The 20,032-nt window shown below is 49.0% G+C and overlaps 1 long non-coding RNA gene across 1 annotated transcript; it reads right to left on the minus strand.

The window, feature by feature from the left end:
• Positions 1–1,192: 1,192 nt before the first annotated feature.
• On the minus strand, positions 1,193–6,476 carry LOC124028717. Its single transcript, XR_006837635.1, has 4 exons — positions 5,970–6,476; positions 5,287–5,448; positions 3,612–3,737; positions 1,193–1,435 (listed from the first exon to the last, which is right to left on the minus strand). It is a non-coding gene; the product is annotated as an uncharacterized LOC124028717 (long non-coding RNA).
• Positions 6,477–20,032: the final 13,556 nt, after the last annotated feature.

Here is a 20,032-nt window from a genome sequence, read left to right on the forward strand (position 1 = left end):
GGTAGGGAGGCGAGCAGGCCAGAGGTGGATGAACGCAGTGCCCTTGTTTGGGTGTAGGGCCTGATCAGAGCCTGGAGGTACTGAGGTGCCGTTCCCTCACAGCTCCGTAGGCAAGCACCATGGTCTTGTAGCGGATGCGAGCTTCAACTGGAAGCCAGTGGAGAGAACGGAGGAGCGGGGTGACGTGAGAGAACTTGGGAAGGTTGAACACCAGACGGGCTGCGGCGTTCTGGATGAGTTGAAGGGGTTTAATGGCACAGGCAGGGAGCCCAGCCAACAGCGAGTTGCAGTAATCCAGACGGGAGATGACAAGTGCCTGGATTAGGACCTGCGCCGCTTCCTGTGTGAGGCAGGGTCGTACTCTGCGGATGTTGTAGAGCATGAACCTACAGGAACGGGCCACCGCCTTGATGTTAGTTGAGAACGACAGGGTGTTGTCCAGGATCACGCCAAGGTTCTTGGCGCTCTGGGAGGAGGACACAATGGAGTTGTCGACCGTGATGGCGAGATCATGGAACGGGCAGTCCTTCCCCGGGAGGAAGAGCAGCTCCGTCTTGCCGAGGTTCAGCTTGAGGTGGTGATCCGTCATCCACACTGATATGTCTGCCAGACATGCAGAGATGCGATTCGCCACCTGGTCATCAGAAGGGGGAAAGGAGAAGATTAATTGTGTGTCGTCTGCATAGCAATGATAAGAGAGACCATGTGAGGTTATGACAGAGCCAAGTGACTTGGTGTATAGCGAGAATAGGAGAGGGCCAAGAACAGAGCCCTGGGGGACACCAGTGGTGAGAGCGCGTGGTGAGGAGACAGATTCTCGCCACGCCACCTGGTAGGAGCGACCTGTCAGGTAGGACGCAATCCAAGCGTGGGCCGCGCCGGAGATGCCCAACTCGGAGAGGGTGGAGAGGAGGATCTGATGGTTCACAGTATCGAAGGCAGCCGATAGATCTAGAAGGATAAGAGAGTCTGTTAAATGACTCCCTGCTGTAGTGACTCTGGATAAGAGAGTCTGTTAAATGACTCCCTGCTGTAGTGACTCTGAAACAGAGAGTCTGTTAAATGACTCCCTGCTGTAGTGACTGAATCAGAGAGTCTGTTAAATGACTCCCTGCTGTAGTGACTCTGAATCAGTGAGTCTGTTAAATGACTCCCTGCTGTAGTGACTCTGAATCAGAGAGTCTGTTAAATGACTCACATGTAAATGTAATCCTACAGCGTCATCGGAGCATTAAAGTCTTGTCCGCAAACTAGACCTGTTTTCCATTAGCTTTAAAACGTTCCAAATGTCAGGGCTTTGCTGTTGTGGATCAGAATCAAACTGGAAATGAAAACATCACTTATGTTTTTTATTATCAAAGTGAATGTGTGAGTGTTCAGTAAAACTTCCTCAATATGTAGAATCCTTCTTCTGGAGCAGAGACACATTCAGCCACTGTGGACAAAAACAAGAGAAGAAACCAGTCAGTGTCGGTCTCCGCCCTCGTCAGTCTCCGCCCTCGTCAGTCTCCGCCCTCGTCAGTCTCCGCCCTCGTCAGTCTCCGCCCTCGTCAGTCTCCGCCCTCGTCAGTCTCCGCCCTCGTCAGTCTCCGCCCTCGTCAGTCTCCGCCCTCGTCAGTCTCCGCCCTCGTCCAGTCTCCGCCCTCGTCAGTCTCCGCCCTCGTCAGTCTCCGCCCTCGTCAGTCTCCGCCCTCGTCAGTCTCCGCCCTCGTCAGTCTCCGCCCTCGTCAGTCTCCGCCCTCGTCAGTCTCCGCCCTCGTCAGTCTCCGCCCTCGTCAGTCTCCGCCCTCGTCAGTCTCCGCCCTCGTCAGTCTCCGCCCTCGTCAGTCTCCGCCCTCGTCAGTCTCCGCCCTCGTCAGTCTCCCCCCTCGTCAGTCTCCGCCCTCGTCAGTCTCCGCCCTCGTCAGTCTCCGCCCTCGTCAGTCTCCGCCCTCGTCAGTCTCCGCCCTCGTCAGTCTCCGCCCTCGTCAGTCTCCGCCCTCGTCAGTCTCCGCCCTCGTCAGTCTCCGCCCTCGTCGGTCAAAAGTAGTTCATAGGAAATAGGGTGCTCCGCAGACAGACTAGATTCTCCCTTATGGTCAGACAGACAGACTAGATTCTCCCTTATGGTCAGACAGACAGACTAGATTCTCCCTTATGGTCAGACAGACAGACTAGATTCTCCCTTACCTCCAGCATGGTCAGACAGACAGACTAGATTCTCCCTTATGGTCAGACAGACAGACTAGAATCTTTCTTACCTCCAGCATGGTCAGACAGACAGACTAGATTCTCCCTTATGTGTGACAGACCGGGCATGCTAGCTAGCCTGTTGGTGTGTTACAGACCGGGCATGCTAGCTAGCCTGTTAGTGTGTGTGTGTGTGTGACAGACCGGGCATGCTAGCTAGCCTGTTAGTGTGTGTGTGTGTGACAGACCGGGCACGCTTGCTCGCCTGTTAGTGTGTTACAGACCGGGCACGCTAGCTAGCCTGTTAGTGTGTGTGTGTGTGACAGACCGGGCACGCTAGCTAGCCTGTTAGTGTGTGTGACAGACCGGGCACGCTTGCTCGCCTGTTAGTGTGTTACAGACCGGGCACGCTAGCTAGCCTGTTAGTGTGTGTGTGTGTGTGTGACAGACCGTGCACGCTAGCTAGCCTGTTAGTGCGTGTGTGTGTGTGACAGACCGTGCACGCTAGCTAGCCTGTTAGTGCGTGTGTGTGTGTGACAGACCGGGCACGCTAGCTAGCCTGTTAGTGCGTGTGTGTGTGTGACAGACCGGGCACGCTAGCTAGCCTGTTAGTGTGTGTGTGTGTGTGACAGACCGGGCACGCTAGCTAGCCTGTTAGTGTGTGTGTGTGTGACAGACCGGGCACGCTAGCTAGCCTGTTAGTGTGTGTGTGTGTGTGACAGACCGGGCACGCTAGCTAGCCTGTTAGTGTGTGTGTGTGACAGACCGTGCATGCTAGCTAGCCTGTGTGTGTGACAGACCGTGCATGCTAGCTAGCCTGTTAGTGCGTGTGTGTGTGTGACAGACCGGGCATGCTAGCTAGCCTGTTGGTGTGTGTGTGTGTGTGTGTGACAGACCGAGCATGCTAGCTAGCCTGTTGGTGTGTGTGTGTGTGTGTGACTGACCGGGCATGCTAGCTAACCTGTTGGTGTGTGTGTGTGTGTGACAGACCGGGCATGCTAGCTAGCCTGTTAGTGTTTGTGTGTGACAGACCGGGCATGCTAACTAGCCTGTTAGTGTTTGTGTGTGACAGACCGGGCATGCTAGCTAGCCTGTTGGTGTGTGTGTGTGTGACAGACCGAGCATGCTAGCTAGCCTGTTGGTGTGTGTGTGTGTGACAGACCGAGCATGCTAGCTAGCCTGTTGGTGTGTGTGTGTGTGTGTGTGTGTGTGTGTGTGTGTGTGTGTGTGTGTGTGTGTGTGTGTGTGTGTGTGTGTGTGTGTGTGTGTGTGTGTGTGTGTGTGTGTGTGTGTGTGTGTGTGTTACAGACCGGGCATGCAAGCTAGCCTGTTCGTGTGTGTGTTACATTAAGCAAATGGAATGTAACTCCATGCAGGTGATGACTATGGTTGATCTAAAATGGTTGTGTAGCTACAGACTTTTAATCCCAAACATACTTAACCTCATAGATCCAATGGTCTGCATGTCCTCTCCTGTCTTCCTCATTCTGCGTCTGTTCTTCTGGATCAGTCCAACGAGGAAGGTTCATCCAGCTTGATCACAAACTGGGGGTTCTGCCAGAATGAAACTGGGGAGGGAAGCAACAGGGTCCAGCTATTAGTTTTATGTTGTTTGGGGAAATATACAGATCACAAATCAGTGAATGGAGTTACATTGGACAATGTGAAATTGACAACTGGTGTCCCCAAGGCTCTATTCTGGGTCCTGTGATTTTCACCATTTATAGGCCAGTTTAGAAGGGGGATGGAGGACTGTCTTTTCGTTAGTAAGAGGGATACCACCCCTCATAATAGTTGAAACCCTGACCATATGGTCATATGGGGCGGCAGGTAGCCTAGTGGTTAGAGCCAGGTAGCCAGCCTAGTGGTTAGAGCCGGGTAGCCAGCCTAGTGGTTAGAGACGGGTAGCCAGCCTAGTGGTTAGAGCCGGGTAGCCAGCCTAGTGGTTAGAGCCGGGTAGCCAGCCTAGTGGTTAGAGCCGGGTAGCCAGCCTAGTGGTTAGAGCCGGGTAGCCAGCCTAGTGGTTAGAGCCGGGTAGCCAGCCTAGTGGTTAGAGCCGGGTAGCCAGCCTAGTGGTTAGAGCCGGGTAGCCAGCCTAGTGGTTAGAGCCGGGTAGCCAGCCTAGTGGTTAGAGCCGGGTAGCCAGCCTAGTGGTTAGAGCCGGGTAGCCAGCCTAGTGGTTAGAGCCGGGTAGCCAGCCTAGTGGTTAGAGCCGGGTAGCCAGCCTAGTGGTTAGAGCCGGGTAGCCAGCCTAGTGGTTAGAGCCGGGTAGCCAGCCTAGTGGTTAGAGCCGGGTAGCCAGCCTAGTGGTTAGAGCGGGGTAGCCAGCCTAGTGGTTAGAGCGTTGGACTAGTAACCGGAAGGTTGCAAAATCGAATTCCCAAGCTGACAAGGTACAAATCTGTCGTTCTGCCCCTGAACATGGAAGTCAACCCACTGTTCCTAGACCAGTCAACCCACTGTTCCTAGACCAGTCAACCCACTGTTCCTAGACCAGTCAACCCACTGTTCCTAGACCAGTCAACCCACTGTTCCTAGACCAGTCAACCCACTGTTCCTAGACCAGTCAACCCACTGTTCCTAGACCAGTCAACCCACTGTTCCTAGACCAGTCAACCCACTGTTCCTAGACCAGTCAACCCACTGTTCCTAGACCAGTCAACCCACTGTTCCTAGACCAGTCAACCCACTGTTCCTAGACCAGTCAACCCACTGTTCCTAGACCAGTCAACCCACTATTCCTAGACCAGTCAACCCACTATTCCTAGACCAGTTAACCCACTGTTCCTAGACCAGTTAACCCACTGTTCCTAGACCAGTTAACCCACTGTTCCTAGACCAGTTAACCCACTGTTCCTAGACCAGTTAACCCACTGTTCCTAGACCAGTTAACCCACTGTTCCTAGACCAGTTAACCCACTGTTCCCAGGCAGTCATTGTAAATAAGAAATTGTTAACGGATTTGCCTAGTTAAATAAAGGTAAAATAAATATGGTCTAGCTATCCCTAGATCTCCCTGGCTGCAAAACCAACGTTTCAGATTTAAGCAGGAAGAGGATGATGGTATGGGTCAGTAAGATGTAGACAGAAAAGAAGGTTATTTGTCAGGGTCCATACTGGGGAAGTTGCGGCAGCCCCCGGCTGTGGAACCTTTCCCTCCAGGCGCCTTCAAACTTGTTAAGAGCCCAATTCTGGTTCTCATCTTCTGAGAGGGTGTCTGGGGTAAGGTTACAGAACTCCAGACGAGAGTACTGACTGAGGAAGTCTGAGAACGACATCCTGGAACACAAAGATGTAGGTCACACACCATTAAAACACTACCATTATAACAATAAAACATTACCATTATAACATTACCACACCATTAAAACACTACCATTATAACAATAAAACATTACCATAACATTAAAACACTACCATTGTAACAATTTACCATTATAATTATAACATTACCATTATAACAAAACATTACCATTAAAACATTGCCATTATAACATTAAAACATTGCCATTATAACATTAAAACATTGCCATTATAACATTAAAACATTGCCATTATAACATTAAAACATTGCCATTATAACATTAAAACATTGCCATTATAACATTAAAACATTACCATTATAACATTAAAACATTACCATTATAACATTAAAACATTGCCATTAGGACATTACCATTATAACATTAAAACATTACCATTAAAACATTACCATTAAAACATGACAACATGACTAAAATAGGTCTCCTTATGATAGTTCATGTAAAGGTATATTGGGAGTACACGTCGGTCCATTTTACCAGAACTCTCCATCTTCAGATTTGTTGATCAGTCTGGCCCGATCTTCATCACTGACATGGTGCCACTCTGAGGAGCTGGGAGAAAACACATGTCAATAGAAAAGAGGGCCCTCATCATTTAATACCTTTAAAAAGTGAAACTGACATGTTGAAACTGGCATGTTAGCACCATTAAATCTCCTCAACACCTCGCAGGAAGAATGAACACCTGGAAATGAACACGTCTAAGTGTTTATAAATTTGTTGAATGTTTGTGAAACACGTAGAGGAAGGTATTTGTGAAAATTCTATATCAAAATAGAGTGGGAAAGCGTTTGGACAATTAATAATATATATTATTATATTATAATAATAGACACTGCAGTACATAAAACATCCGTCTAGACCAGGACCGGAGTCTATGCAGACCGGTGCGCCATAGCCAATCAGAGCTACAGTGGGCCTTTATGTAAATAAGACATTTGCCACACGGGTCTGTCATCATTCACTTTGAACTGGACTGGGTTTACAGGCAGTAGGGTCTGTTATCATTCACTATGAACTGGACTGTGTTTACAGGCAGTAGGGTCTGTCATCATTCACTATGAACTGGACTGTGTTTACAGGCAGTAGGGTCTGTCATCATTCACTATGAACTGGACTGTGTTTACAGGCAGTAGGGTCTGTCATCATTCACTATGAACTGGACTGTGTTTACAGGCAGTAGGGCCTGTAAGGAAGTAGCAACAGCTACCCACAGGAAGTAGCAACAGCTACCCACAGGAAGTAGCAACAGCTACCCACAGGAAGTAGCAACAGCTACCCACAGGAAGTAGCAACAGCTACCTACAGGAAGTAGCAACAGCTACCTACAGGAAGTAGCAACAGCTACCTACAGGAAGTAGCAACAGCTACCTACAGGAAGTAGCAACAGCTACCTACAGGAAGTAGCAACAGCTACCTACAGGAAGTAGCAACAGCTACCTACAGGAAGTAGCAACAGCTACCTACAGGATGTAGCAACAGCGTGACTTTAGATCATTAGAAAGGATTCTTCTTCTTCTTCTTCAAAATAAATAAATACACCTGAATGGATCTGCACCAGGGAGCCTTTACATTACAGTCCTATTGATTAAACCACCATGAACAGGTAGGCTCTCTCCCCTTCCCTCTTGTTCACCCCTCCCCCCTTCCTCTCCCCCCTTCCCTCTTGCTCACCCCTCTCCCCCTCCCTCTTGTTCACCCCTCCCCCTTCCTCTCCCCCCTTCCCTCTTGCTCACCCCTCTCCCCCTCCCTCTTGTTCACCCCTCCCCCTTCCTCTCTCACCCTCCCTCTTGCTCACCCCTCTCCCCTTCCTCTCTCTCCCTCCCTCTTGTTCACCCCTCCCCCTTCCCTCTTGCTCACCCCTCTCCCCTTCCTCTCTCACCCTCCCTCTTGCTCACCCCTCTCCCCTTCCTCTCTCTCCTTCCCTCTTGCTCACCCCTCTCCCCTTCCTCTCTCACCCTCCCTCTTGCTCACCCCTCTCCCCTTCCTCTCTCTCCTTCCCTCTTGCTCACCCCCTCTCCCCTTCCTCTCTCTCCTTCCCTCTTGCTCACCCCTCTCCCCTTCCTCTCTCTCCTTCCCTCTTGCTCACCCCTCTCCCCTTCCTCTCTCTCCCTCCCTCTTGTTCACCCCTCCCCCTTCCCTCTTGCTCACCCCTCTCCCCTTCCTCTCTCACCCTCCCTCTTGCTCACCCCTCTCCCCTTCCTCTCTCTCCTTCCCTCTTGCTCACCCCTCTCCCCTTCCTCTCTCACCCTCCCTCTTGCTCACCCCTCTCCCCTTCCTCTCTCTCCTTCCCTCTTGCTCACCCCTCTCCCCTTCCTCTCTCTCCTTCCCTCTTGCTCACCCCTCTCCCCTTCCTCTCTCTCCTTCCCTCTTGCTCACCCCTCTCCCCTTCCTCTCTCTCCTTCCCTCTTGTTCACCCCTCCCCCCTTCCTCTCTCTCCCTCCCTCTTGCTCTCCTCTCTCACCCTCCCTCTTGCTCACCCTCCCTCTTGCTCACCCCTCTCCCCTTCCTCTCTCTCCTTCCCTCTTGCTCACCCCTCTCCCCTTCCTCTCTCTCCTTCCCTCTTGTTCACCCCTCCCCCTTCCTCTCTCTCCCTCCCTCTTGCTCTCCTCTCTCACCCTCCCTCTTGCTCACCCTCCCTCTTGCTCACCCTCCCTCTTGCTCACCCCTCTCCCCTTCCTCTCTCTCCTTCCCTCTTGCTCACCCCTCTCCCCTTCCTCTCTCTCCTTCCCTCTTGTTCACCCCTCCCCTTCCTCTCTCTCCCTCCCTCTTGCTCTCCTCTCTCCCCTTCCCTCTTGCTCACCCCTCTCCCCTTCCTCTCTCTCCTTCCCTCTTGCTCACCCCTCTCCCCTTCCTCTCTCTCCTTCCCTCTTGCTCACCCCTCTCCCCTTCCTCTCTCTCCCTCCCTAAGATCAACAACTCATGTTAGCCAGAGTGAGATGAGCTCAAATCTAACAAGGCAAGAGTAGATCAACCCTCAATTCCTCAGCTTGTATTTGGCCCGTTAAAAAAAAAATACACTGATAAAAATAAAAATAAATTAAAAAGGGGAATAGTATCCTGCTGGTCCTTATGCAACCTGACTGCCAAAACATGCTCCCAACCCACGTTTTGACAACTGAATGGGAACTGTCTGCCCAACCACCTTAAATCAAATGTGTTTAGCATCGATCAACTACTAAGAGATATGCATGCCAAAGCATGGATGTTTTTTAACCTTTATGACGGCCTACACTGGCCAAACCCTCCCCTCACCTAACCCGGACATAAATAGATACGCTAGCCTATTAGCCACGTGATGACTGCCCTTGTAATCATTGCCGTTGCAAAATTTGATTGTATTGACTATCCCAGCCTTCGTTAGATTTGTCTGTTTTTGTCTAAAAATATTGAGTAATTGAAACAGTGTATCCCGAATGACTGGAGGCAGCCAACAATGTACCAGGCCAGCTGGAATTTACAACCTGATTGAAAGATTTCTGGGACGACCAAGAAAATGTATTGAGAATAATATTAACCAGGCATTGACCTGCATCTATCTATTCTGCCATGTTTTACTCTACATTATGACAGTTATGGTCAACTATTTTTAAAACATCTTACAAAGTTGGTTTTGTACCATAAACCAGTAAAATTGATATTTTTGACTGATACGATTGTCTGTTTCATATCTGCGAAGTAGTTATAAACGCTGTCAGTTGTACTTTTAAATGGCAATGGGCTGAGTCAGTCTTCAAAAGGTCAGCCACACCCTCTCTCTGCTGGCTCTGTACCATACCATGCACGCCAGAGAGACAAAGCCCTCATTATTATGGCGCAATACAACCGAAGATAGCAGAACTAGCAGAACTAGACTAGTCAATGGCACAGACTTGAGTCATCTTTACAATAACCCTACAGCATTACAACAACACTAGGAAGGGGATTAAGGGAGGCAGGTAGACTAGTGGTTAGAGCGTTGGACTAGTAACCAGCAGGTAGCCTAGTGGTTAGAGTGTTGGACCAGTAACCAGCAGGTAGCCTAGTGGTTAGAGCATTGGACTAGTAACCAGCAGGTAGACTAGTGGTTAGAGCATTAGGCCAGTAACCAGCAGGTAGACTAGTGGTTAGAGCGTTGGACTAGTAACCAGCAGGTAGCCTAGTGGTTAGAGCGTTGGACTAGTAACCAGCAGGTAGACTAGTGGTTAGAGTGTTGGATCAGTAACCAGCAGGTAGCCTAGTGGTTAGAGCGTTGGACTAGTAACCAGCAGGTAGCCTAGTGGTTAGAGTGTTGGACCAGTAACCAGCAGGTAGCCTAGTGGTTAGAGCATTGGACTAGTAACCAGCAGGTAGACTAGTGGTTAGAGCATTAGGCCAGTAACCAGCAGGTAGACTAGTGGTTAGAGCGTTGGACTAGTAACCAGCAGGTAGCCTAGTGGTTAGAGCGTTGGACTAGTAACCAGCAGGTAGACTAGTGGTTAGAGTGTTGGATCAGTAACCAGCAGGTAGCCTAGTGGTTAGAGCGTTGGACTAGTAACCAGCAGGTAGACTAGTGGTTAGAGCGTTGGACTAGTAACCAGCAGGTAGCCTAGTGGTTAGAGTGTTGGACTAGTAACCAGCAGGTAGCCTAGTGGTTAGAGCGTTGGACTAGTAACCAGCAGGTAGCCTAGTGGTTAGAGTGTTGGGCCAGTAACCAGCAGGTAGCCTAGTGGTTAGAGTGTTGGGCCAGTAACCAGCAGGTAGCCTAGTGGTTAGAGCGTTGGACTAGTAACCAGCAGGTAGCCTAGTGGTTAGAGTGTTGGACTAGTAACCAGCAGGTAGCCTAGTGGTTAGAGCGTTGGACTATAACCACTAGGCTACCTGCTGGTTACGAGTGTTGGGCCAGTAACCAGCAGGTAGCCTAGTGGTTAGAGCGTTGGACTAGTAACCAGCAGGTAGCCTAGTGGTTAGAGTGTTGGACTAGTAACCAGCAGGTAGCCTAGTGGTTAGAGCGTTGGACTATAACCACTAGGCTACCTGCTGGTTACGAGTGTTGGGCCAGTAACCAGCAGGTAGCCTAGTGGTTAGAGCGTTGGACTAGTAACCAGCAGGTAGCCTAGTGGTTAGAGTGTTGGACTAGTAACCAGCAGGTAGCCTAGTGGTTAGAGCGTTGGACTATAACCACTAGGCTACCTGCTGGTTACGAGTGTTAGGCCAGTAACCAGCAGGTAGCCTAGTGGTTAGAGCGTTGGACTAGTAACCAGCAGGTAGCCTAGTGGTTAGAGTGTTGGACTAGTAACCAGCAGGTAGCCTAGTGGTTAGAGCGTTGGACTATAACCACTAGGCTACCTGCTGGTTACGAGTGTTGGGCCAGTAACCAGCAGGTAGCCTAGTGGTTAGAGCGTTGGACTAGTAACCGAAAGGTTGCAAGATCAAATCCCTGAGCTGAAATCTGAGGTAAAATCTGTTGTTCTGCTCCTGAACAGGCAGTTAACCCACTGTTCCCTGGTAGGCCATCATTATAAATAAGAATTTGTTCTTAAATGACTTACCTAGTTAAATAAAAGGTCATTCTTTTTTTGCAGCAAGTAAATGCTCATTTTGTCAAAAATGAGTTGTCATTTTTGCTACATTAAATACATGCTTAATCATGTGAACAAGTATCCTGCCTCTGTTGTTCAGGAGACAATGGGGGTCACAGCGGTGGTCCTCCGTAGCTCTGTTAGCACAGCTCCGTTAGCACAGCTCTGTTAGCACAGCGGTGGTCCTCCGTAGCTCCGTTAGCACAGCTCCGTTAGCACAGCTCTGTTAGCACAGCTGTGGTCCTCCGTAGCTCCTTTAGCACAGCGGTGGTCCTCCGTAGCTCTGTTAGCACAGCGGTGGTCCTCCGTAGCTCTGTTAGCACAGCGGTGGTCCTCCGTAGCTCCGTTAGCACAGCTCCATTAGCACAGCGGTGGTCCTCCGTAGCTCCATTAGCACAGCGGTGGTCCTCCGTAGCTCCATTAGCACAGCGGTGGTCCTCCGTAGCTCCATTAGCACAGCTCTGTTAGCACAGCGGTGGTCCTCCGCAGCTCTGTTAGCACAGCTCCGTTAGCACAGCTCCGTTAGCACAGCGGTGGTCCTCCTTAGCTACGTTAGCACAGCTCCGTTAGCACAACTCTGTTAGCACAGCTGTGGTCCTCCGTAGCTCCTTTAGCACAGCGGTGGTCCTCGGTAGCTCCTTTAGCACAGCGGTGGTCCTCCGTAGCTCTGTTAGCACAGCGGTGGTCCTCCGTAGCTCTGTTAGCACAGCGGTGGTCCTCCGTAGCTCCGTTAGCACAGCTCCATTAGCACAGCGGTGGTCCTCCGTAGCTCCGTTAGCACAGCGGTGGTCCTCCGTAGCTCCGTTAGCACAGCTGTTAGCACAGCGGTGGTCCTCCGCAGCTCTGTTAGCACAGCTCCGTTAGCACAGCTCCGTTAGCACAGCGGTGGTCCTCCTTAGCTACGTTAGCACAGCTCCGTTAGCACAGCTCTGTTAGCACAGCTGTGGTCCTCCGTAGCTCCTTTAGCACAGCGGTGGTCCTCCGTAGCTCCTTTAGCACAGCGGTGGTCCTCCGTAGCTCTGTTAGCACAGCGGTGGTCCTCCGTAGCTCCGTTAGCACAGCTCCATTAGCACAGCGGTGGTCCTCCGTAGCTCCATTAGCACAGCGGTGGTCCTCCGTAGCTCCGTTAGCACAGCGGTGGTCCTCCATAGCTCCGTTAGCACAGCTCTGTTAGCACAGCGGTGGTCCTCCGCAGCTCTGTTAGCACAGCTCCGTTAGCACAGCTCCGTTAGCACAGCTCCGTTAGCACAGCGGTGGTCCTCCTTAGCTACGTTAGCACAGCGGTGGTCCTCCGTTGCTCCATTAGCACAGCGGTGGTCCTCCTTAGCTACGTTAGCACAGCGGTGGTCCTCCGTTGCTCCATTAGCACAGCGGTGGTGCTCCGTAGCTCCATTAGCACAGCTCTGTTAGCACAGCTCCGGTAGCACAGCTGTGGTCCTCCGCAGCTCCATTAGCACAGCTCTGTTAGCACAGCGGTGGTCCTCCGCAGCTCCATTAGCACAGCGATGGTCCTCCGTAGCTCCATTAGCACAGCGGTGGTCCTCCGTAGCTCCATTAGCACAGCTCTGTTAGCACAGCGGTGGTCCTCCGCAGCTCTGTTAGCACAGCTCTGTTAGCACAGCTCCGTTAGCACAGCGGTGGCCCTCCGCAGCTCCGTTAGCACAGCGGTGGCCCTCCGCAGCTCCGTTAGCACAGCGGTGGTCCTCCGCAGCCCGTTAGCACAGCGGTGGTCCTCCGTGGCTCCGTTAGCACAGCGGTGGTCCTCCGTAGCTCCATTAGCACAGCTCTGTTAGCACAGCGGTGGTCCTCCGCAGCTCTGTTAGCACAGCTCTGTTAGCACAGCTCCGTTAGCACAGCGGTGGCCCTCCGCAGCTCCGTTAGCACAGCGGTGGCCCTCCGCAGCTCCGTTAGCACAGCGGTGGTCCTCCGCAGCTCCGTTAGCACAGCGGTGGTCCTCCGTGGCTCCGTTAGCATAGCGGTGGTCCTCCGCAGCTCCGTTAGCATAGCATTATGTTTGTGAGTGCTTTTGGTGACAAGCCGAATTTCTTCAGCCTCCTGAGGCTGAAGAGGCGCTGCTGTGCCTTCTTCACGATGCTGTCTGTGTGAGTGGACCAATTCAGTTTGTCTGTGATGTGTTTGCCGAGGAACTTAAAACTTGCTACCCTCTCCACTACTGTTCCATCGATGTGGATAGGGGGGTGTTCCCTCTGCTGTTTCCTGAAGTCAACAGTCATCTCCTTAGTTTTGTTGACATTGAGTGTGAGGTTATTTTCCTGACACAGCGGTGGTCCTCCTTAGCTACGTTAGCACAGCGGTGGTCCTCCGTTGCTCCATTAGCACAGCGGTGGTGCTCCGTAGCTCCATTAGCACAGCTCTGTTAGCACAGCTCCGGTAGCACAGCTGTGGTCCTCCGCAGCTCCATTAGCACAGCTCTGTTAGCACAGCGGTGGTCCTCCGCAGCTCCATTAGCACAGCGATGGTCCTCCGTAGCTCCATTAGCACAGCGGTGGTCCTCCGTAGCTCCATTAGCACAGCTCTGTTAGCACAGCGGTGGTCCTCCGCAGCTCTGTTAGCACAGCTCTGTTAGCACAGCTCCGTTAGCACAGCGGTGGCCCTCCGCAGCTCCGTTAGCACAGCGGTGGCCCTCCGCAGCTCCGTTAGCACAGCGGTGGTCCTCCGCAGCTCCGTTAGCACAGCGGTGGTCCTCCGTGGCTCCGTTAGCACAGCGGTGGTCCTCCGTAGCTCCGTTAGCACAGCTCTGTTAGCACAGCGGTGGTCCTCCGCAGCTCTGTTAGCACAGCTCTGTTAGCACAGCTCCGTTAGCACAGCGGTGGCCCTCCGCAGCTCCGTTAGCACAGCGGTGGCCCTCCGCAGCTCCGTTAGCACAGCGGTGGTCCTCCGCAGCTCCGTTAGCACAGCGGTGGTCCTCCGCAGCTCCGTTAGCACAGCGGTGGTCCTCCGTGGCTCCGTTAGCATAGCGGTGGTCCTCCGCAGCTCCGTTAGCATAGCATTATGTTTGTGAGTGCTTTTGGTGACAAGCCGAATTTCTTCAGCCTCCTGAGGTTGAAGAGGCGCTGCTGTGCCTTCTTCACGATGCTGTCTGTGTGAGTGGACCAATTCAGTTTGTCTGTGATGTGTTTGCCGAGGAACTTAAAACTTGCTACCCTCTCCACTACTGTTCCATCGATGTGGATAGGGGGGTGTTCCCTCTGCTGTTTCCTGAAGTCAACAGTCATCTCCTTAGTTTTGTTGACATTGAGTGTGAGGTTATTTTCCTGACACAGCGGTGGTCCTCCTTAGCTACGTTAGCACAGCGGTGGTCCTCCGTTGCTCCATTAGCACAGCGGTGGTGCTCCGTAGCTCCATTAGCACAGCTCTGTTAGCACAGCTCCGGTAGCACAGCTGTGGTCCTCCGCAGCTCCATTAGCACAGCTCTGTTAGCACAGCGGTGGTCCTCCGCAGCTCCATTAGCACAGCGATGGTCCTCCGTAGCTCCATTAGCACAGCGGTGGTCCTCCGTAGCTCCATTAGCACAGCTCTGTTAGCACAGCGGTGGTCCTCCGCAGCTCTGTTAGCACAGCTCTGTTAGCACAGCTCCGTTAGCACAGCGGTGGCCCTCCGCAGCTCCGTTAGCACAGCGGTGGCCCTCCGCAGCTCCGTTAGCACAGCGGTGGTCCTCCGCAGCTCCGTTAGCACAGCGGTGGTCCTCCGTGGCTCCGTTAGCACAGCGGTGGTCCTCCGTAGCTCCGTTAGCACAGCTCTGTTAGCACAGCGGTGGTCCTCCGCAGCTCTGTTAGCACAGCTCTGTTAGCACAGCTCCGTTAGCACAGCGGTGGCCCTCCGCAGCTCCGTTAGCACAGCGGTGGCCCTCCGCAGCTCCGTTAGCACAGCGGTGGTCCTCCGCAGCTCCGTTAGCACAGCGGTGGTCCTCCGTGGCTCCGTTAGCATAGCGGTGGTCCTCCGCAGCTCCGTTAGCATAGCATTATGTTTGTGAGTGCTTTTGGTGACAAGCCGAATTTCTTCAGCCTCCTGAGGTTGAAGAGGCGCTGCTGTGCCTTCTTCACGATGCTGTCTGTGTGAGTGGACCAATTCAGTTTGTCTGTGATGTGTTTGCCGAGGAACTTAAAACTTGCTACCCTCTCCACTACTGTTCCATCGATGTGGATAGGGGGGTGTTCCCTCTGCTGTTTCCTGAAGTCAACAGTCATCTCCTTAGTTTTGTTGACATTGAGTGTGAGGTTATTTTCCTGACACCACACTCCGAGGGCCCTCACCTCCTCCCTGTAGGCCGTCTCGTCGTTGTTGGTAATCAAGCCTACCACTGTTGTGTCGTCCGCAAACTTGATGATTGAGTTGGAGGCGTGCGTGGCTACGCAGTCGTGGGTGAACAGGGAGTACAGGGAGAGGGCTCAGAACGCACCCTTGTGGGGCCCCAGTGTTGAGGATCAGCGGGGAGGAGATGTTGTTGCCTACCCTCACCACCTGGGGGCGGCCCGTCAGGAAGTCCAGTACCCAGTTGCACAGGGCGGGGTCGAGACCCAGGGTCTCGAGCTTGATGACGAGCTTGGAGGGTACTATGGTGTTGAATGCCGAGCTGTAGTCGATGAACAGCATTCTCACATAGGTATTCCTCTTGTCCAGATGGGTTTGGGCAGTGTGCAGTGTGGTTGAGATTGCATCGTCTGTGGACCTATTTGGGCGGTAAGCAAATTGGAGTGGGTCTAGGGTGTCAGGTAGGGTGGAGGTGATATGGTCCTTGACTAGTCTCTCAAAGCACTTCATGATGACGGAAGTGAGTGCTACGGGGCGGTAGTCGTTTAGCTCAGTTACCTTAGCTTTCTTGGGAACAGGAACAATGGTGGCCCTCTTGAAGCATGTGGGAACAGCAGACTGGTATAGGGATTGATTGAATATGTCCGTAAACACACCGGCCAGCTGGTCTGCGCATGCTCTGAGGGCGCGGCTGGGGATGCCGTCTGGGCCTGCAGCCTTGCGAGGGTTAACACGTTTAAATGTCTTACTCACCTCGGCTGCAGTGAAGGAGAGACCGCATGTTTTTGTTGCAGGCCGTGTCAGTGGCACTGTATTGTCCTCAAAGCGGGCAAAAAAGTTATTTAGTCTGCCTGGGAGCAAGACATCCTGGTCCGTGACTGGGCTGGGTTTCTTCTTGTAGTCCGTGATTGACTGTAGACCCTGCAACATGCCTCGTGTCGGAGCCGTTGAATTGAGATTCTACTTTGTCTCTGTACTGACGCTTAGCTTGTTTGATTGCCTTGCAGAGGGAATAGCTGCACTGTTTGTATTCGGTCATGTTACCAGACACCTTGCCCTGATTAAAAGCAGTGTTTTTTCCACCCCTGGTTGCGCAATCGATATGCTGATAAAATTTAGGGAGTCTTGTTTTCGGATTAGCACTGTATGTATGTACTGTATTCTACTGTATTTACTCATCTCATACTGTATGTACTGTATTTACTCATCTCATACTGTATGTACTGTATTCTACTGTATTTACTCATCTCATACTGTATGTGCTGTATTCTACTGTATTTACTCATCTCATACTGTATGTACTGTATTTACTCATCTCATACTGTATGTACTGTATTTACTCATCTCATACTGTATGTACTGTATTTACTCATCTCATACTGTATGTACTGTATTTACTCATCTCATACTGTATGTACTGTATTTACTCATCTCATACTGTATGTACTGTATTTACTCATCTCATACTGTATGTACTGTATTTACTCATCTCATACTGTATGTACTGTATTTACTCATCTCATACTGTATGTACTGTATTTACTCATCTCATACTGTATGTACTGTATTCTACTGTATTTACTCATCTCATACTGTATGTACTGTATTCTACTGTATTTACTCATCTCATACTGTATGTGCTGTATTCTACTGTATTTACTCATCTCATACTGTATGTACTGTATTTACTCATCTCATACGGTATGTACTGTATTCTACTGTATTTACTCATCTCATACGGTATGTACTGTATTCTACTGTATTTACTCATCTCATACTGTATGGACTGTATTTACTCATCTCATACTGTATGGACTGTATTTACTCATCTCATACTGTATTCTACTGTATTTACTCATCTCATACTGTATTCTACTGTATTTACTCATCTCATACTGTATTCTACTGTATTTACTCATCTCATACTGTATTCTACTGTATTTACTCATCTCATACTGTATTCTACTGTATTTACTCATCTCATACTGTATTCTACTGTATTTACTCATCTCATACTGTATTCTACTGTATTTACTCATCTCATACTGTATTCTACTGTATTTACTCATCTCATACTGTATTCTACTGTATTTACTCATCTCATACTGTATTCTACTGTATTTACTCATCTCATACTGTATTCTACTGTATTTACTCATCTCATACTGTATTCTACTGTATTTACTCATCTCATACTGTATTCTACTGTATTTACTCATCTCATACTGTATTCTACTGTATTTACTCATCTCATACTGTATTCTACTGTATTTACTCATCTCATACTGTATTCTACTGTATTTACTCATCTCATACTGTATTCTACTGTATTTACTCATCTCATACTGTATTCTACTGTATTTACTCATCTCATACTGTATTCTACTGTATTTACTCATCTCATACTGTATTCTACTGTATTTACTCATCTCATACTGTATTCTACTGTATTTACTCATCTCATACTGTATTCTACTGTATTTACTCATCTCATACTGTATTCTACTGTATTTACTCATCTCATACTGTATTCTACTGTATTTACTCATCTCATACTGTATTCTACTGTATTTACTCATCTCATACTGTATTCTACTGTATTTACTCATCTCATACTGTATTCTACTCATCTCATACTGTATTCTACTCATCTCATACTGTATTTACTCATCTCATACTGTATTTACTCATCTCATACTGTATTTACTCATCTCATACTGTATTTACTCATCTCATACTGTATTTACTCATCTCATACTGTATTTACTCATCTCATACTGTATTTACTCATCTCATACTGTATTTACTCATCTCATACTGTATTTACTCATCTCATACTGTATGTGCTGTATTCTACTGTATTTACTCAATGCCACTCCGACATTAATCATCGTAATATTTATATATTAATTAATTTAATTAACCTTAATTCCATATTTTTTAGATCTGTGTGTATTGTTGTGCATTGTTATATATTGCTGCACTGTTGGAGCTGGGAACACAAGCATTTAGTTAGATATTACTGCACTGTTGGAGCTAGGAACACAAGCATTTAGTTAGATATTACTGCACTGTTGGAGCTGGGAACACAAGCATTTAGTTAGATACTACTACACTGTTGGAGCTAGAAACACAAGCATTTAGTTAGATATTACTGCACTGTTGGAGCTAGAAACACAAGCATTTAGTTAGATACTACTACACTGTTGGAGCTAGGAACACAAGCATTTAGTTAGATATTACTGTTGGAGCTAGAAACACAAGCATTTAGTTAGATATTACTGTTGGAGCTAGAAACACAAGCATTTAGTTAGATATTACTGTTGGAGCTAGAAACACAAGCATTTAGTTAGATATTACTGCACTGTTGGAGCTAGAAACACAAGCATTTAGTTAGATATTACTGTTGGAGCTAGAAACACAAGCATTTAGTTAGATACTACTGTACTGTTGGAGCTAGAAACACAAGCATTTAGTTAGATACTACTGCACTGTTGGAGCTAGAAACAGAAGCATTTAGTTAGATATTACTGCACTGTTGGAGCTAGAAACACAAGCACTGAGTTAGATACTACTGCACTGTTGGAGCTAGGAACACAAGCATTTAGTTAGATACTACTGTACTGTTGGAGCTAGAAACACAAGCACCGAGTTAGATACTACTGCACTGTTGGAGCTAGAAACACAAGCATTTAGTTAGATACTACTGTACTGTTGGAGCTAGAAACACAAGCACTGAGTTAGATACTACTGCACTGTTGGAGCTAGAAACACAAGCATTTAGTTAGATATTACTGTTGGAGCTAGAAACACAAGCATTTAGTTAGATACTACTGTACCGTTGGAGCTAGAAACACAAGCACTGAGTTAGATACTACTGCACTGTTGGAGCTAGAAACACAAGCATTTAGTTAGATACTACTGCACTGTTGGAGCTAGGAACACAAGCATTTAGTTAGATACTACTACACTGTTGGAGCTAGGAACACAAGCATTTAGTTAGATATTACTGTATTGTTGGAGCTAGGAACACAAGCATTTAGTTAGATACTACTGTTGGAGCTAGAAACACAAGCATTTAGTTAGATATTACTGTTGGAGCTAGAAACACAAGCATTTAGTTAGATACTACTGTACTGTTGGAGCTAGGAACACAAGCATTTAGTTAGATACTACTGTAATGTTGGAGCTAGGAACACAAGCATTTAGTTAGATATTACTGCACTGTTGGAGCTAGGAACACAAGCATTTAGTTAGATATTACTGTAATGTTGGAGCTAGGAACACAAGCATTTAGTTAGATATTACTGTAATGTTGGAGCTAGGAACACAAGCATTTAGTTAGATACTACTGCACTGTTGGAGCTAGGAACACAAGCATTTAGTTAGATATTACTGTAATGTTGGAGCTAGGAACACAAGCATTTAGTTAGATATTACTGTTGGAGCTAGGAACACAAGCATTTAGTTAGATATTACTGCACTGTTGGAGCTAGAAACACAAGCATTTAGTTAGATATTACTGTTGGAGCTAGGAACACAAGCATTTAGTTAGATATTACTGTTGGAGCTAGGAACACAAGCATTTAGTTAGATATTACTGTTGGAGTTAGGAACACAAGCATTTAGTTAGATATTACTGCACTGTTGGAGCTAGAAACACAAGCATTTAGTTCGATATTACTGCACTGTTGGAGCTAGAAACACAAGCATTTCACTACACCCGCA

This window comes from Oncorhynchus gorbuscha, unplaced genomic scaffold (assembly GCF_021184085.1).
Source record: "Oncorhynchus gorbuscha isolate QuinsamMale2020 ecotype Even-year unplaced genomic scaffold, OgorEven_v1.0 Un_scaffold_4707, whole genome shotgun sequence".
NCBI lineage: Eukaryota > Metazoa > Chordata > Actinopteri > Salmoniformes > Salmonidae > Oncorhynchus > Oncorhynchus gorbuscha.